Source organism: Macaca nemestrina, unplaced genomic scaffold (genome assembly GCF_043159975.1).
Source record: "Macaca nemestrina isolate mMacNem1 unplaced genomic scaffold, mMacNem.hap1 Scaffold_114, whole genome shotgun sequence".
Lineage (NCBI taxonomy): Eukaryota > Metazoa > Chordata > Mammalia > Primates > Cercopithecidae > Macaca > Macaca nemestrina.
The window spans coordinates 152432-170889 of record NW_027257597.1 but is presented as its reverse complement, the minus strand read 5'-3'; the positions used below and the strand labels follow the sequence as shown (position 1 = coordinate 170889).

General features: G+C 39.8%; 1 long non-coding RNA gene across 1 annotated transcript; it reads left to right on the top strand.

Moving 5' to 3' along the window:
• Window positions 1–760: 760 nt before the first annotated feature.
• Window positions 761–11591, top strand: LOC139361240 (uncharacterized). The gene is made up of 3 exons (XR_011618798.1): window positions 761–911; window positions 9415–9564; window positions 11487–11591. It is a non-coding gene; the product is annotated as an uncharacterized lncRNA (long non-coding RNA).
• Window positions 11592–18458: the final 6867 nt, after the last annotated feature.

Sequence of the window (18458 nt, the reverse complement as noted above, 5' to 3'; positions counted from 1 at the left end):
GTCAGATTGTGGGCACTATCAGGTGCTACGCTGCCTATGAGGGGCTGTTTTGGGGGTATATCGGGGTTACATTGCCTGCAGCTGGCACGGGGTGTGTTGGGTGTGTTATCTGGGGGCTTCACTGCCAGCAGCAGGGAGCAGGTTAGGGATGCTATCAGAAGTTACACTGCCAGCGGTGTTGGTGGGCTGTGGAGGTGGCAGTGACAGTGTCAGCAGTGGCCTCGTTCTTCTTTTCGGTGAGCATTCTCCTTTTGCTGGACTCTGAACTCTGGAAGGTGATCTCCTCCTGTTCCTGCAATCTTGAGCAGGGTAGGGCATCCACACCTATTGTGGTTCCCTAGCCCGTGCCCCAGGCTCTGTGTTGCAGAGACCACCTGGGATTACCGGGTAGGGATTAGTAGGTATCACGGGGAACTGTGAGGACAGGGCACTGTAGGTAGAGGTGTCAGGAACGGGAACCAGAACTTGGGTGGGGAAGGCTGGTTGGGTCTGAGTTTCTCCCACTCCTGCTTCGCAAGGAGCGCAGCCTGGTGGGTCCAGCAATTTCTGTCCAGCTGCACCTGGTCAGGGGCCGGTTTCAGCAAAGGCACTCACACCCGTCCCAGGCCCCAGTTCCTGGCCAGCTTTTGCTAGAAGGATAGGCTGGACTTTGGAGGATGGGTGTGAGTGCCTTCACTGAAACTGGTACCTGCCATCCAGTTGCCAGCATGACAAGGTGAGGCACTAACACCACCACTCCCTGCGTCCCATTCTAGGCTTTTCTGGCTTTGCCTGCCCAGCTGCTCCAAGCCAGGCTGGAGGAGGAGGAGAAGTCACCTGTGCTACACTGGAGCCTTTCATATAGCGTGGCTCTGCAGCTCACCTCAAGCGTGATTGGTGGCAGGGACGGAGACTGCAACTCGACTGGAGTGGTAGGAGGATGCCTGCGGGGGCAAAGTATTAGGAACCTTGTAGGGTGGGCTGCTGCATTGAGGGTGACAGTGGTTGTATTGGCATCGGTGCTAGTGGTGGTAGCAGCAGCAAGTCTGGGAGCCGGGAAGGGGGAATAGGAGTGCTGCAGGGCCCAGCCTGACCTGGGGTGGGGAGGAACCTGGGGGTGCTGTACCGCTGGCCTTGGTGGCAGTGGTGGAGGTGCACCTAGGGAAAGGAGGAGTCCTCCTCCTCCTCCTGCAATCTCTGGAGAGTGCCCTCCTCCTGCTGGTGACTGAGCTAGGCGAGTGGCAGCATTATCTCATTCTTAACAAAATTTAGGGGGTGACTATTTGTGTATCTTTTTTGCTTCTTTGTTGTTGTGATGGTCTTGGACATTTTCATGAATTGGAGAGGGAATAAAAGGTTTTGTAATAGGCCTTCTGATTCCCACACCTGTTCTTTTTTTCTTCTAGCCTGTATTTTCTTCTTTTCATCTTGTTCCTCTTCATTTTCTTTTGCTGCTGCTTCTATTTCGTGTTTCTATTCTTGTTTCTTCTTCTCTGTTTTCTTTATGCCCAGCAATGGCCATAACAAACGACAAACCAAAACTGAGTTAAAAAGAAACTAGTTGTCACTGTGTTGTATTTTTAAAATAACTGGTCCCTTACTGTGTTTTAGAGATTAGGAAAAAAATCTGTTGTATAATTAGTTATTTGTATACCTATGCTTTCATGATTGTGTTGACCCACTTACGCCTAGTGTTCCATCATTGGAATGGTAAGCATGAGGAAGTTACTTATATCCTACTGCTCAAGGTAATCAACAAGGTCTGATTTTTCACTCATGCAAAAATTCAAAAAATTGGAACCTCTGGCATAAATGGGCTAATGTATTGTAAGTAGGTATTCAAGGTTTCAAAAAACGAAGCATCACATAAAATATTGGTAGCAAAGAGCCATTTCATCTCTCTCACATAGTTGTCTGGAGCTTTGCAAGAGTCACAGGACTAGTAAGTCCTAATTTATTAGATTATTAAGCGAACTGTTTTCACTTTATTTTATTTCTCTGCTACCATTTTCTTTTCTTTTTTTTCCTTTTCTTTTCCTTCCTTTTCTTTCCTTTTCCCTTTCCTTTCCTTTCCTTTCCTTTCCTTTCTTTCCTTTTCTTCTTCTTCTTCTTTTTTTTTGATGGAGTTTCACTCTTGTTGCCCAGGCTGGAGTGCAATGGGGCAATCTTGGCTCACTGCAAACTCCGCCTCCTGAGTTGAAGAGATTCTTCTGCCTCAGCCTTCCATGTAGCTGGGATTATAGGCATGCGCCACCATGCCTGGCTAATTTTGTATTTTTAGTAGAGAACAGGTTTCCCCATGTTGGTCAGGTGGGTCTTGAACTCCCCACCTCAGGTGATCCACCTGGCTTAGTCTCCCAAAGTGCTGGGATTACAGGTGTGAGGTGCCATGCCCAGCTCTCTGCCACCATTTTCAAGAGTATTGTCAGCTGCATGAGCAAACCTGATTCATCCCCACCTCTTTGCAAGAGAAAAAGGAATGTGGGAGAATCCTGTGTAGTGTTGGTTGTTGTTATTGTTGCTTTTGAGGCAAAGTCTCACTCTTGTCCCCCAGGCTGGAGTAGGATGGCGCAATCTCGGCTCACTGCAACCCCCACCTCCTGGGTTCAAGCGGTATCCTGCCTTGGTCCCCCGAGTAGCTGGGATTAGAGGCACCTGTTGTCATGCCTGACTAATTTTTGTATTTTTAGTAGAGACAGGGTTTCACCATGTTCACCAGGCTGGTCTAGAACACCTGACCTCAGGTGATCCACCCGCCCGGCCATGTATAATATTTTAAGGCAAATATTCACAACCAAAAACAAGACTTTTTTAACTTTTGCCTCTTAAGTAGCTGCAGTGTTGACCCTTCTTTTATTCCTAGTATTACTACCTTTGGTGTGAACTTTATATATTTATTTATTTTTTTACTGATTCCTTCAGAAGTTTATGTATTTTCTTGATTGCTTTAAAGACAATCTATATTGTATCATTTTTCAAGCTCGCAGGAATGTGTAAGGCCTATGATTTGGACACTTTTGAGTTATTTTTAAGGTTATGAGCATGTAAGATACTGTTGATATATGCAAGAATATGTATAAATACCATTAGGTAGCTTATATTGAAGAAACAATATCTAAACTTTTGTCCAAAGTTGATTGAGTGCAGTTTCGTAGGTGTGTTTCTCAGTACGTTGCATTCATATTTTAAAGCGTATAGAAATTTGAACACTGATTAACCTCATATAGTCCTTTGTTTATAGGTTTAATATTTCTAAAGACTAAACACATCACAGCCCCCTTTTAAGATTCAGTAATATTAATAAAATTTGAGATATCCCGGGTTAGAATCCAACAAATTCAGAGGAAAATTGTTAAATTATATAGCTGTAGAGCAGGAATGAGACCCAGGTTCTAGGCTCTAAGTGGGCCATGAGCTACCATACAGGTATATCAGTGACTGGGCATAGAGTCTGCAAAATTACAGGATGGTAAGAGAATGAGCTGTGGACCCTGTAATTGTATGTGAACATGAATTTTTAAACTGCATGGTGCCTCAGTTTATCCATCTTTACAGTGGGGATAGTAGTTTTTTGTTTCTGCTCAGTTGTCTGAATGATTTCCCTAGTCTGTCTTGATGCCCACATGAGAGTATCTAAGGTAATTTCTGACAGCCTGGGACTCTTTAAGGAAAAACAGAAGGTGCCACAAATCCCATTTTAGGAGAAACCTCTGTTTTTAAAAAGAACTTTAAGCAGGCAGGTCCCTCTCAAAATCTAAGGCTCTCCTCTGTTTTGCCTTGCATTATCTGACCTTTTTGGTTTGGGTGGGCATCAGAAATTAGTAGGGGAGAGAGATCTAAAGAAAGTTGTGGATGTGAAGATGTATTTATGCTAAGAAAGTTATGAAGGAAAGAAATGTTACGTGAGAGAGGATCTTGTATGGTAAATTCTTGTTCTAAAGTAGAATGACTAATTATGAAAGAGGGAAATACAGGACAAGTCAGAAAGTGTAGTCATTTCATAGATGGTCTGTGGAAGTTGTGTTAGGGTTCATAAAATGGGAAAGAAAAACTTAACGACTGCTAGATCTTCTCCTGTCGAGAAGTGTTATGTATGTGATGTATATATGAAGGAGCTCTAATGGCTTGGCTTAAAAGAAAATGAAAGCTCTTAAATATTTTGTCACAAAAACAGAAGCACTAATGCCTTTTATTTCTTGTAACTCCAGTAGTATTTGGGAAATAAAGACGGTGTCAAAATCATTGGTAAAATAAAAATATCTTCAAAATTTATCCATTTGGTCTAATTTAAGTCAGAGATTAAATTTTAGAAGTGTTGTAATGTCATAATTCATTCTTTGATATTGGAAAATTGTTTCGTTTACCTGGTTTGGGGCCGATTTCTATGTAAGGCCTCCAGACAGCTTAGCCATGTCTCCTAGTTATGCTGGAAAGAGTCAGACTTTTATCTACAGTTCTGTTTTGTATCCTAGACTCTGCACTTGGTGCGTAATTAAAACTTCCTGCTGCTGCTAATCTCTGGGTTCCATTTAAAATCCTTCTATCACATGAATACTATCCCCTGTACTAATTTTTTTTCCACAATTAAATACTTAGAATCGTTTTTGCCCACTTGACCCAACCATTGGTGATATATTTTTAAAATACTTATCATGTGTCACAATATATTTAAGCAAATGTAAGGAAGGACATTTTTATTTTTGTCAGCATTTATATAGCATTTATGTAGCAATGCTATCTCAAGTATTTTTAGTCATTTAAATGTTACATAATAGATATGCTTTTGATTCCTGTGTAAATAAATATAATTATGTGATATTCAGTAAATATTATCAATTACATGTTTCATTTATAGAATATACTTGTTAAAATTAGAATTATTCTTTTTAAACACTATATTTACTTGTTGGCTTTATGATAACTTAGAAATGATATTCTGGATTAACTGTGATTCATGAAAGGGAGTTTGTGCAACTATAATCTTTCCAAATTTTTACTAGATTTTCAAGACTTACATTAGAACTGTGAGAACAAGGTAATAAACAAGCATATCTATTAATATCACCTTTGGTCAACTCTTGGCTAGACCCAGTGATAGTGTAGGAATTAACATAATTTTTTTACTAAAGGTATTGGATTTGTTTTGAGAGATCACAGTTTAAAATCATTGACATAGAAAATTTAAAACTTGTTAGATTAAAATGTTTTAATGCTTTTGAAATTGTTTTAAAGAAAAATAGTTATTCTGGATTACATTGATTTTTTTTTTAAATATAAGAACTAGACCAAGAGAAAGGGAGAGTAGTGATAAATGTCCAGGTTTTCAAGTTGAAAAGTAGCAATCGTTGTATTACAGCAGATGGATTTGATGTCAAATTACAAATGTTAAAAACATTATGTGTAATCGACCAAACAGAGTACCTATACAAGGCAAAGAAAGGAAAGACATCCAAATAGAAAAGGAAGGGGCGAGTCTGTTTTCTGAAAGTGTAATCTTAACATAGAGAAAATGATAGACTCCACCAAAAAAAAAAAAAAAAAAAACCCATTAAAGCTGAAAACACATTCAATAAAGTTGAGAGTTACAAAATTAACTATACAAAGAGTATTCTTGTTTCTATGCACTAATGAAAAACTATTATATGAAAAATCAATTAATACAATCTACTTATAATAGTATCAAAAGAAATAGATAAGTAAATGAAAGACTAGGGAGTAATTTTAATGAAGGTTATGAAAGACGTGTATACTGAAAATTGTAGCACATTCATGAAAGAAATTGAAAGTGGCATAAATAGAAAAACATCCTATATGAATTGCAAAAATTAATATTGTCAAAATTTCAATGCTACCCAAAGCAATCTACAGATTAAATGCAACTACTATCAAATTCCAGTGCCATTCTTCACAGAAATAGAAAAATTAGTCTTAAAATATGTCTTAAAAACTAGTCTTAAAAACCACAAAAGACACTGAAAAACCGAAGCAATCTTGAGCAAAAAGAACAAACCTGAAGGCATCAGACTACTTGATCTTCGATAAAGCAAACAAAACATAAAGTGGGGAAAGGACACCTCATTCATCATATGATGCCAGGTTAATTGGCAAGTCACATGCAGAAAAATAGAACAGTTCTTCAAAGGGTTAAATGCAGCATTACCACGTGAATTAGTAAATTCACTCCTATGTATGCACCAAGAAGAAATGAAAACAAATGCCTACAGAAAAGTAGCATGTAAGTATTTATAGCAACATAAAGCAGGAAACAACAGAAATATCCATCAATTGAGGAGTAGATTAATAAAATGTGGCTTGTCCATAAAATATAATATTTGGCAATTAAAAATAAAAAGCTATTAATACATGCTCCAAAACGGATGAACATTGAAAACATGATAAGTGAAAGTAGTGAGTCACGTAACTATATATTATTATGGTTGCACTTACATGAAATGTCCAGAATAGGCAAATCCTTCCAGAATAGGCAAATCCTTAGTTAGGAAGTAGATGGTTGGTTGCCTAGGACTGGTGGGAGGGGTTTAAAGAGTGGGTAAAATAAGGAAAGATTGCCAATGAGTGCAAAGTTTCTTTTAAGGAGCATAAAAATGTTGTAAAATTGTATTGTGGTGATTGATTATCCACCCACTTAATATGCTAAAAAAAATGAACTTCATACTTTAAATGAGTGAGTTAAATAATATATAAATTATATCCCAGTGACTCTGTGAAAAAAGTTAAAAAATACGCAGTATGCATACACAAAAAATTATTCTTTATTTTATTTCCGTAGGTTTTGGGGGAACAGGTGGTATTTGATAGTATGAGTAAGTTCTTTAGAGGTGATTGGTGACATTTTGATGCACCCAATACCTGTGCAGTATACACTGTATCCAATTTGTAGTGTTTTATCCTTCACCCCCTCTCTTCTTTTCCTCTCCCAAGTCCCCAGGGTCCATTGTAGTATTCTAATGCCTTTGCATCCTCATAACTTAGTTCCCACTAATGAGCGAGAGTGTACAATGTTTGGTTTTCCATTCTTACATAACTTCACTTAGAATAATAGTCTCTGACCCCATCCAGGTTGCTGTGAATGCCATTATTTTTGTTCCTTTTTATGGCTAAATATATATTTATATATACCGCAATTACTTAATCTACTCATTGATGGACATTTGGACTGATTATATATTTTTGCAATTGTGAATTGTGCTGCTGTAACCGTGCATATCCAAGTATCTTTTTGATATAATGATTTATTTTCCTCTGGGTAGATACCCAGTAATGGAATTGCTGGATTAAATGTTAGTTCTACTCTTAGTTCTTTAAAAAAGCTCTACACTGTTTACCATAGTGGTTTTAGTAGTTTACATTCCCACCAGCAGTGTAAAAGTGTTCCCTTTTCACCACATGCCCACCAGTGTTTATTATTTTTTGATGTTTTGATTATGGACATTCTTGCAGGAATAAGGTGGCATTGCGTTGTTTTTTGTTTTTTTTTTATTTTTGTTTTTGCTTTTGAGACGGAGTCTCCTTCTGTCACCAGGCTGGAGTGCAGTGCATGATCTTGGCTCACTGCAACTTCCGCCCCCCGGGTGCAAGTGATTCTCCTGCCTCAGCCTTCCAAGTAGCTGAAACTACAGGTGCCCACCACTGCACCCAACTATTTTTTGTACTTTTAGTGGAGATGGGTTTTCACCACTTTGACCAAGATGGTCTGGATCTCTTGACCTCATGATCTACCCACCTTGGCCACCCAAAGTGGTGGGATTTCAGGCATAAGCCACCACGCCCAGCCCAGCATTGTGGTTTCAACATTTCCCTGATCATTAGTGATGTTGAGCATTTTTTCATATGTTTGTTGGCCATTTTTTATATCTTCTTTGAGAGTTGTCCTTAGACCATTATTTGAATGCCTTGGTTCCCACCCCCGCCCCCCCCCCCACCCCGCGAATTTGTCTGAGTTGTGGATTCTGGATATTAGTCCCTTGTCAGATGTATAGATTGTGAAGATTTTCTCCCATTCCATGGGTTGTCTGTTTACTCTGCTAATTGTTTCTTCTGCTGTGCAGAAACTTTTTGGTTTAATTCTCACCTTTTTATCTTCATTTTGTTGTTGTCGCACTTGCTTTTGGGTTCTTGGTCATGAAATCTTTGCCTAAGCTAATGCCTAGAAGGGTTTTTCCAATGTTATCTTCTAGAATTTTTATGGTTTTAGGTCTCAGGTTTAAGTTGATTTTTGTATAAGGTAAGAGATAAGGATCCAGTTTCATATTTTGGCAGTACCTTGCCAATTATCCCAGCATATGTTGAATAGGGTGTCCTTTCCCCACTTTGTTTTTGTGTGCTTTGTCAAAGACCAGTTGGCTGTAAGTATTTGGATTTATTTCTGGGTTCTCTATTCTGTTCTATTGGTTTACATGCCTATTTTTATACCAGTACCATGCTGTTCGCTGACTATGGCCTTGTGGTATAGAGTTGAAGTTAGGTAACGTAATGCCTCCAGATTTGTTCTTTCTGCTTAGTCTTGCTTTGACTATGCAGGCTCTTTATTGCATCCATATGAATTTTTGAATTATCCTTTCTAGTTTTGTGAAGAATGATGGTGACATTTTGATGGGAATTGCTTTGAATTTGTAAATTGCTTTTGGCATTATGGTCATTTTTACAATATTGATTTTACCCATCCGTGAGCATGAGCATGAGGTGTGTTTCCATTTGTTTGTGTCATCTGTGATTTCTTTCAGCAGTGTTTTTTAGTTTTCCTTGTACAGCTTTTTTACCTTCTGGTTAGTTATATTCCTGAGTGTTTTATTTCTTTATTTGCAGCTGTTGTAAAAAGGGTTGAATTCTTGATCTGATTCTCAGCTTGCATGTTGTTGGTGTACATGTTGTTGGTGTATAGCAGACCTACTTATTTGGGTACATTAATTTTGTATCCTGAAAATTTGCTGAAATTATCATTTTAGGAGCTTTTTGGAGGAGTGTTTAGGGTTTTCCAGGTATACGATCATATCATCAGCAAACAGCAACAGTTTGACTTCCTCTTTACCAATCTGGATGCCCTTTATTTGTCTTTATTTCTTTTACTTGTTTGATTGCTCTGGTTAAGACTGTCAGTGCTGTGTTTAATAGAAGTGGTGAGAGTGGGCATCCTTGTCTTGTTCCAGTTCTCAGAGGAAATGCTTTCAATTTTTCCCTGTTTAATATTAATGTTGGCTGTGGGTTTGCCATAGATGGCTTTTATTACCATAAGGCATGCCCCTTCTATGCATATTTTGCTGAGGGTTTTTATCATAAAGGGAGGCTGGATTTTGTCAGATGCCTTTTGTGTGTCTACCAAGATAACCATGTGATTTTGCTTTTAATTCTGTTTATGTGATGTGTTACATTTATTGACTTGCCTATGTTAAACCAGAAGAGCTCGTGTGTTCTCAGGAGCTACCAGGTGCCATGGCCCCTTTGGGACAACTTGAGGCTGCATCCTGGGGAAGAAGAACGCCTCCTGTCCCTGGTGCTGACTGCTGAGGACAACTTCGATGTGATTTCTCCACAGCCCAGCTTCTTTGGGGGCATTTTTCCTTCATGGTAAGTACAGAAGATTTCATTTTCTGGAATGTTGTGTGTATTCCTGCTAGGTTCCCACTCCTTTTCTTTTTTCTCTCTTGCCATCTTAGTATTGATTTTACAGTAGTACTCATTCCTTAAGGGCTTTTGAGGTTGGAAAGTGTAGGAGGCTTTAGGGCTGTTTCTGAGAGAGACTCCCCATGTAGATGGAGAGAGAGGAAGGCTCTGGCTGTGGGAGGAAGGGGAAGCCCGGCCCGGGTCAGGCCCCAGTTTGGCTGTCTTGCATCCAAGCCTTAGATGGAAGGAAAGGATCCAACTTAACCTGCAGAGTTTGGTGATTTTTAAATTGTTTGTGTTTTTTTGTTTTGGAGATGGGGTCTGGCCCTGTTGCCCAGGCTGGAGTGCAGTGCAGATCTCAGCTCACTGCAAACCCCATTTTCTGGGCTCAGGGGATTCTCCAGCCACAGCCTCCAGAGTAGCTGGGCATGTGCCACCATGTCCAGCTATTTTTTTAAAAATATTTTTGGTAGAGACGGAGTTTTGCCATGTTGCCCAGGCTCATCTCGAACTCCTGAGCTCAAAGCAATCCTCCTGCCTCAGCTTCCCAAAGTGCTGGGATTATGGGCGTGAGCCAGTGTGCTTGGTCTGCTGAATTTTTAAATCTCTGTCCCTGCTGTCAGGACATAGGGGTCACTTTTCTCCACTCCGAGCAAGTGCCTGCCTAATTCTCTCCCTCCACGCATGGCCACCTGACCTGGGGAAGGGAGCTTGCGTGTGTGGTTTAATGTTCTCTTTGCAGAAATGTCTGTTCAGGGTCTCTGCTCAGTTTTGGGTGGATCATTTGTTTTTTTTCTTGCTACCTAGTATTGTTAATATATGGCATATTCTCCATAACAATCCCTTAGCCAATATGTGATTCATCAAAACCTTGTCCCAACCTTTCTCTTTGGGTTCATTGTTTCCTTTCTTTTGCAAAAACTTTTCACTTTGATTTAGCCATGCTTTTTTTTTTTTTTATTGCCACGCATGATGACTCATGCCTGTAGTTCAAGCACTTTGAGAGGCCGAGATGGGCAGCTCATTTGAGCCAAAGAATTTGAGACCAGCCTAGGCAACATGGCAAAACTTTATCTCTACAAAAAACATTCAAAAAATTAGCCAGGCGTGGTGGTGTGTGCCCTGTAGTTCCAGCTATTCAGAAGGAAGAGGTGGGAGGATCACTTGTGCTGGGGAGGTCAAGACTGCAGTGAGTCATGATCATGCCACTGCACTCCAGCCTGAGTGACAGAGTCCCTGTAGTTATCACTTCTATGATTCCCTCAAAATTTTTAGCAATCTTTTTGAGACAGAGTCTCATTCTCTTACCCAGGCTGGAGCACAGTCGCATATCAGGGGTTGTGAGTCCTCCAACTTAGTTTCTATTTGTCAGGATTCCTTAGACATTCAGGGCCGTTTGTGTTTCCATGTGAACATTAGCATTGTGTATTCACATTACATTTCTGTGCATAGTAAAGTATATAATTAAGAGAGTATGCTGGGACTGTATTTTCTCTGGGACATTTTGATGCGTGTGTAGTTTTAGTAATTTAGTAATCAAATCAGGGTACTTGGCATATCTGTTACCTCATACAGGTATTATTGTTCTTTTGTGAGAACATTGAAATTGCTTCCTTCCAGGTTTTTTGAAAAATACAGTATTAGTATTTTGTTAACCAGAAACACCAAGCTGTGGTATAGAGCACAAACAAGAATGTATTTTCCCAACTAACTGCAACTTTGTTTCCATAACCATTCCTTTCATCCTCACCTTCCCTTCTGCTTGGAAACCCACTACTGTATACTTCCTACTTATTGAAGGCAAAGTTTTTTGGATTTTATATAAATGAGATGAATCTGTCTTTATCTTTCTATGCCTGGCTTATTTTATGTAACATATTTTCCAGGTTCATCCATATGGCTCCAAATGAAAATTACGTTACTTTGTTATGGATGAAGAGTATTGCGTTGTGCAGATATACTGCAGTTTCTTCATCCCTTCATCTGTGGATGGACAGGTAGGTTGATTCCATATCTTCTATATTGTGAATAGTGCTCCATGAAACATGGGAAGTCAGATAACTCCTTAAGGTACTGGTTTCCTTTGCTTTAAATGCATATACACAGTGTAAGGAACATCCCAACATTTTTTCACAGTATATTCACTAATTTACATTGGCATGAATAGTGTATAAGAGTTTCCCTTTCTGTAAGCCTACACTTGCTTTTACCTTCCAAAGTTTTTATTGCTTTTTTCTGGTAATGTTCATTCTCAGTGGAGTTTAATGGTATCTGATATCAGAGTGTGATTCTGACTTACATGTTTGGAGTGACTAGTTATGTGGAGAACCTTTAGTTTCACCTGTGAATCAGTTTCATGTCCTGTGCAGAAGAGGTTGTGCAGGTCCTTTGCATATTTTTAGCTTGTGTATTTTTTTAAACTTTTCCCCACTTAGTAGCTATAGTGCTTGAATATGTTCAATAACAACCCCTTCCAAAATTATGATTTTCCTTAATTTCACCCCAATCATCCTTTCCGCCAAGGTAAGATGCTTTCTCTTTGGGTTCGTTGTTTTCTCCCCCATGCAGAAGCTCTAAAGTGTTTGTCTCACAGGTTTATATTTGCTTTTGTCAGCAGGAATTTCTGTGTCCCATCAGAGAGAAAAAAAAAGGGATCACAAAGTCATTGTGTTGTCCATACATACTTTCCCCATGAGACCATGTGGAATCTGATTTTCTGTTCTTGCCTTAGTTTGCTTAGCATAGTTGCCTGCAGCTCCATCCTTGTTGCTGCCAAGGGCATGAATTTTTTTTTTTTTTTTTTTTTTGACTGCGTAAGATGTTGTGGCATTTATGTACAACACTTTTTTTTTTTTTTTTTTTTTTTGAGACGGAGTCTTGCTCTGCCGCCCAGGCTGGGGTGCAGTGGCCGGATCTCAGCTCACTGCAAGCTCCACCTCCCAGGTTTACGCCATTCTCCTGCCTCAGCCTCCCGAGTAGCTGGGACTACAGGCGCCCGCCACCTCACCTGGCTACTTTTTTGTATTTTTTAGTAGAGACGGGGTTTCACCGTGTTAGCCAGGATGGTCTCGATCTCCTGACCTCGTGATCCGCCCATCTCGGCCTCCCAAAGTGCTGGGATTACAGGCTTGAGCCACCGCGCCCGGCCTGTACAACACTTTTAAAACATTGAATCAACTTAAGGGGAACATAGGTCGATTTTATTTTATATTTCCATGTGAATAGCACTTCCAGGAACATACCCATGCCTGTGTCATTTTGAAAGAAGGATTTATGATTTATTTTTCTGTGTGTAGATACCCATTTATGCAATTGCTCATTTGGATGGCGGTTCTGAGTTCTTTGAGGAGTTGCCAAACAACTTCTCATAGTGTGAGAACTAGTTTTTATTCCTACCAGGAGTGTAGCAGTGTTTGCTTTCCTCCTCTGCCTTGCCAGCATGTTAATGCTTGGACTTAGGACAAATGGTCATCCTGATCGACATGAGATGGTATCTCAGTGTGTGTGTGAGTTGCATTTCTCTCATGATGAGTGATGTTGAGGTTTTTTTCTTGTTTGTCGCTTGTACATCTTCTTTTGACAACTGTGTGTTCATGTTCTCTACTCATTGTTTGAATGGTTTGTTTTTCTATCTCTTGTTTTTTTTAAGGTCATGTTAAAGTTTGGCTTATTAGATCTTGGTCAGAAGCATTATTTGGGAGAAATATTTGGGAATATTTTCTCCCATCCTGTAGACTGTGTATTTACCATGCTTGTGATTTATTTTGCTGTCTGGCAGTGTTTCAGTTTCTTATGCCCAATTGTCCATTGTGGCTTTTCTTGCTGTTGCTTTTTATCTAAATGCTTTTCAAAGCCCGTATTAAGAAAGGTATGTCTTAGGGTTTCTTGTAGGACTTTTATAGTTTGAGGTCTTCTACTGAAATCTTTCATTCACTTTTGATTAGTTTTTGCATCTGATGAGAGTTAAGCCTCCAGTGTTGTTCCATGTGCATGTGGCTAGCTACCTACCCCAGTGCCCTTCATTGCATAGTGAGCCTTTTGTCCATCTGACCTTTGGTGTTTCAAAGGTCAAATGGTTGTAGGTATGTCAGGTTACTTCAGGGTTCCCTATTCTGTGTAGGCGGAAGTGGATCTGTAGCTCTTCCATGAAATTTGAAATCGGAGAGTGCGTTCCATCCAATGTAGTTTGGATCTCCCAGCCTGGCTTTGGAGTTTATGGGCCTCTTGTGGTCCCATGGTAATTTTAGCATTGTTGCTCTACGTTGCTTTCAAAAACAAAATTAGCCTTAAGATGTACAACTAGATGGTAGAGTGGGACATTTGGGTCCATGTATACATCACATAGTGATGAAATCAGGGTATTTAGCATTGTTTTTTGCCTTGTAGAGTTTTCATGTCTTTGAGGAGAGCGAGAACCTTCCTTTCTGGTTGTCTTGAAAACTACCCTTTGGTAAAGTTTTCCCTAGTTATCCTGCTGAGGAATAGAACGGCAAGTTTCATTCCTCTTATGCAATGTGTCTTTGTGCCCGTTTCCTATGCCCACCTATGCCCAGCCTTCAGTTCCAACCCTGGCAAGCACTATGGTGCTTCGTAGATTTGTGTGAGATAGTTTCCTAGATTCCTCATGATTGAGGTGATGCAAAGTTTGTCTTTCTCTGCCTAGTGTGTTTCATTTACCATAATGTCCTCCAGGTTACATCATGTTGCCACAGATGACCTGATATCAGTACCCATGTCTGGCTGAAGAGTATCTGGTTGTGACTGGATACTGCAGTTTCTGGATCTCATCCTCTGCGGGTGGACAGGTAGGTTGATACCTTATCTTGGCTATTGTGACTGGTGCCATAGTCAGCATGGGAAGGCGGATATGTCTTTCCTGTACTGATTTCATGTTTCCAATAGCAGCACAGCTCAATGAAATGGTAGGTGTGTTTTTAGTTTTCTGAGGAACCTCCAAGTGGCCTCTGTAGCACACATACTAATTTACCTTGTCAACAGTTGTGGATAAGACAACTCTCCTCTCTAGAAATTTACAGCAGCATTTATGGTTTCCCTTCTTTTAAGATATGTGAAGGTCTTTGTAATACTCATTCCACCGAGAGGGACGCGGTATCTGAGTCTTGCTCTGATTTTCATTTTTGCCGTGATTAGTGATGTTAACCAGGTGTTAACAAGCATACTTGTTTTCAGTTTTATGTGTTCTTTGCAGAAAAGCCTCTGGTTTATAAGTTTGGGTTTGGTAATTAATTTCTCTTTTCTGGTGTTTTTTGCTAGTTAGTAACGTTAGTTACTTACACCTTTTCCAAAAAATGCCTCATCACCTGTGTTTTTCTCCAGACACTTCTTATCATCCTTTGTATGTTTCTTTCTTTTCATTCATTGTTTTCGTTCTTTCTTGCCCATAAGCCATGTAGTCAGATGCAGTTTCAGGTGTGTGTAGTGTTCTGGTTTTCCGTTAACGTTGGTGACAGATGAAGTAAAAGAAATTCACTAGCATATCAGTCTGTTGTCAGTGAGTTTGGGTTGTTGGTTGGTTGTATTTTTTTCTGTCCTCTTTATTTTTTTGTTTTCCTCTTGGCAAACCGTGAGCATAGATCCAAGTTGGCCCTGGTATCTGCACACTGTACCTTTTCTTCTTAGAGAGTGACTTTTTCAAGTTCTGGGTATGGGTGTTTCTTTCATGTTGAATGAATTATTGGGAATTTCGCACAATAAAGATCCTATGTTGTCATTTTCCTAGGGATATCCAGTTCCCCAAACGCTGTATTGGACAGACTCTCCCTTCCCAGGGTGACTTTTGTGGTTCTTTTCAAACATGTGCTTACTCTGTGTCGTGAAAGGAAAATATCTTGGTCCCCCAAAATCAGTAAGGAAAACTCAGGCTGGAAATTGCTTAGGGCCAACCCGCCTCCCAATCTATTCAAAGTGACCCCTCTGGTCACTGAAATAGATGCATATCTGATTGCCTCCTTTGGAGAAGCTAACCAGAAACTCAAAATAATGTAATTACTTGTGTATCACTTTTCCATGACCTTGAAGCTCCCTCCCTGCTTCCGATCTTCCTGCCTTTGCTTAAAGTTGTTCAGCTTTTCCAGACTGAACCTGTGTACTTCTTAATGTACATTGATTGGTGTCTCATGTCTCCCTAAAATGTTTAAACCAGGCTGTGCCCTGACCACCTTGGTGGACACATGTTGTCAGGAGTTTCTGGGGCTTTGTCATGAGTGTGTCCCCAACCTTGGCAAAATAAACTGTCTAAATTAACTGAGACCTGTTTCAGATTTTCTGAGTTCTCCTTTTGGTAACCACGGGGGGATTCTGAGTAGAGATGCCCCGACCTTTGACAAATTTCCTATCATTGCTTGGTACCAGCGTGAGCTAACTTTATGGCTCAAACCAATAGAACAATTTGCTGAGGTCTGAGAGCACCCCCTCCAGAGAATCCCTGATCTCCAAAAATTTGGCCAAGATCTAAAGTTTATTTTGCTGTACAACTCCTCGGTTTTTGGAGTTTTACTTGCGTCCAATGAGAAGACAAGTTTTCGTACCTCCGTGATGATGGAAGGCAGGTGACTCCTTTACGGAGTTTGAGCTCACTTCCAACAGGCAAATTCGTTTTTGTTTGTTTTTTCCCTGCTTCTGGGATGGTAGAGAGCAGTCTACAGCCTGAGATCCATCACAAGGTAAGAAACTGGTTTTGGATTCTGTCTTGCGAATTGCGTCTGAAGAATAAAGTTAACATTTAACAACCAGCTGGTGTTAATTTCTGCTTACATTTAGAGTCCTCAGAAATCATATAATTTGTGTGATCATTGTTAGTTTAGCAGAATTTTGTCCTAGCTGAAATATGGTAATAAGATGAAAAGAGTTTCATTTAAAGGAGAACAATTGTGTAAAAGTCAGCTTAATTTAAAGGGTAACATCCAAGATGTGTGTGTGTGTATGTGTGCGTGTTTGTGTATGAAAGGCCTTCATGGTTTTGGTTTTTTGTTTTACTCTCCTAAGACCTTGTCTTTTTATTTTCTTTCTTTCTTTTTTTTTTTTTTTTTTGTCTTCTCAGTTGACTGAATTCTGTTTTCACTTTTTTTTTTTTTTCCCTCTAAAATAGTTATGCAACAGAGGCTAATCTTGGGTTTTTAAGGAAGAGTGTAATTTAATTTTATGTTTAATTTGGCTCAAAGAAAAATATTAGTGTCTCCCTCTAGCACCATCAGACTTCTTCTTTCTGTACTTTATGATACAAATTTTGCTATTTGATTTTCAACTGAATTTTGTTTCCTTTAATGTTCAAATTTAAGGCTATTTAGCTGATAACTGTCTGGGGTTGTGAAACAGGTTATCAAGAATCAGAGTCTAAGATAAGAAAAAAAGGGGGGGGTCTTTAACTCTATAAAATGTACTGTAACAGCTCAATGGGTTCACCTTGCCTGCTGCTTAGACAGAACCAAGTTATCAAGATAGAGGAATTGCAGTGGAGAAAGTAATTCATGCATAGCTGGCTGTGTGGCAGACCAAAGTTCATTACTCAAATCAGTCTCTCCGAGCATTTGGGAATCAGAGGTTTTTTGTTTTGTTTCTGTTGGTTTGTTTTTTGAGATGGAGTCTCACTGTGTCGACCAGGCTGGAGTACAGTGGTGAAATCTCTGCTCATGGCAACCTCCGCCTCCTGGGTTCAAGCGATTCTCCTGCTTCAGCCTCCTGAGTAGCTGGGGTTACAGCTGCCAGCCACCATGCCTGGCTAATTTTTTGTATTTTTAGTAGAGACAGGATTTCATCATGTTGACCAGATGGTCTTGAGCTCCTGACCTTGTGATCTGCCTGCCTCTGCCTCCCAAAGTGCTGGGATTACAGGTGTTAGCCACCAGAGCTAGCCAGGGATCAGAGTTTTTAAAGATACTTGGTGGGTAGGGGCTTGGGAAGTGGGGAGTGCTGATTGGTCAGGTTGGAGATGGAATCATAGGAGGTTGAAGTTAGGTTTTCTTGCTGTCTTCTATTCATGGGTGTGATGGCACAACTCGTTGGCCCAGATTACCAGCCTGGGCAGGGTCTGCAACATGTATCAAGCACTTATTTTAGGCTTTACAATAGTGATGTTACCCGCAGGAGCAATTTGGGGAGGTTCATACGTTTGGAGCCGGAGACTGCATAACCCCTAAACTGTAATTTCTAATCTTGTAGCTAATATGTTAGTCCTGCAAATGCAGACTGCTCCCCAGGCAAGAAGGGGTTCTTTTCAGGAAAGGGCTGCTATCAGTTTGCTTTCAGAGTCAAATCGTGAACTAAATTCCTTCCCAAAGTTAGTTCAGCTTATGTCCGAGAATGGACAAGGACAGCTTAAGGGTTAGAAGCAAGATATAGTCGGTTACGTCTGATTTCTTTCACTGTCATAATTTCTTTAGTTATGGTTGTGCAAAGGCAGTTTCAGTACTTCCATCGGCATGTCTAATAGATTTTTATATGTATTTATGTGTTGTGTACAGAATGTTCCACTGCTAAAAATATATAAAAGAGCTCTAATTAATTGGCTTAAAGAAAAATAAAAGCGCTTATGTTAGATACTAAAAAAGACTAGTCAAATGCTTTTTCAAGTTTATGTAACTTAAGTAAAATCTTTAATAAATTAGTTTTACAATTATTGGTAATATTAGAAATGTCTTAAGAATTGACAGCATAGGTTTTTCCTTTACATCACACAATTTTATACATATTCCTGCCAAATAGTATAAGGTGTCAAAATTTGGCATTGGGGCCTCAAAACTGTAAACCCAGTCCAAAACAGAATTATCTTTAATTTAAGTCATTTTTAATAAGTAAGACATTGATATGGCTTAATGAAGGTAGCTGCATGTTGAGTTTAG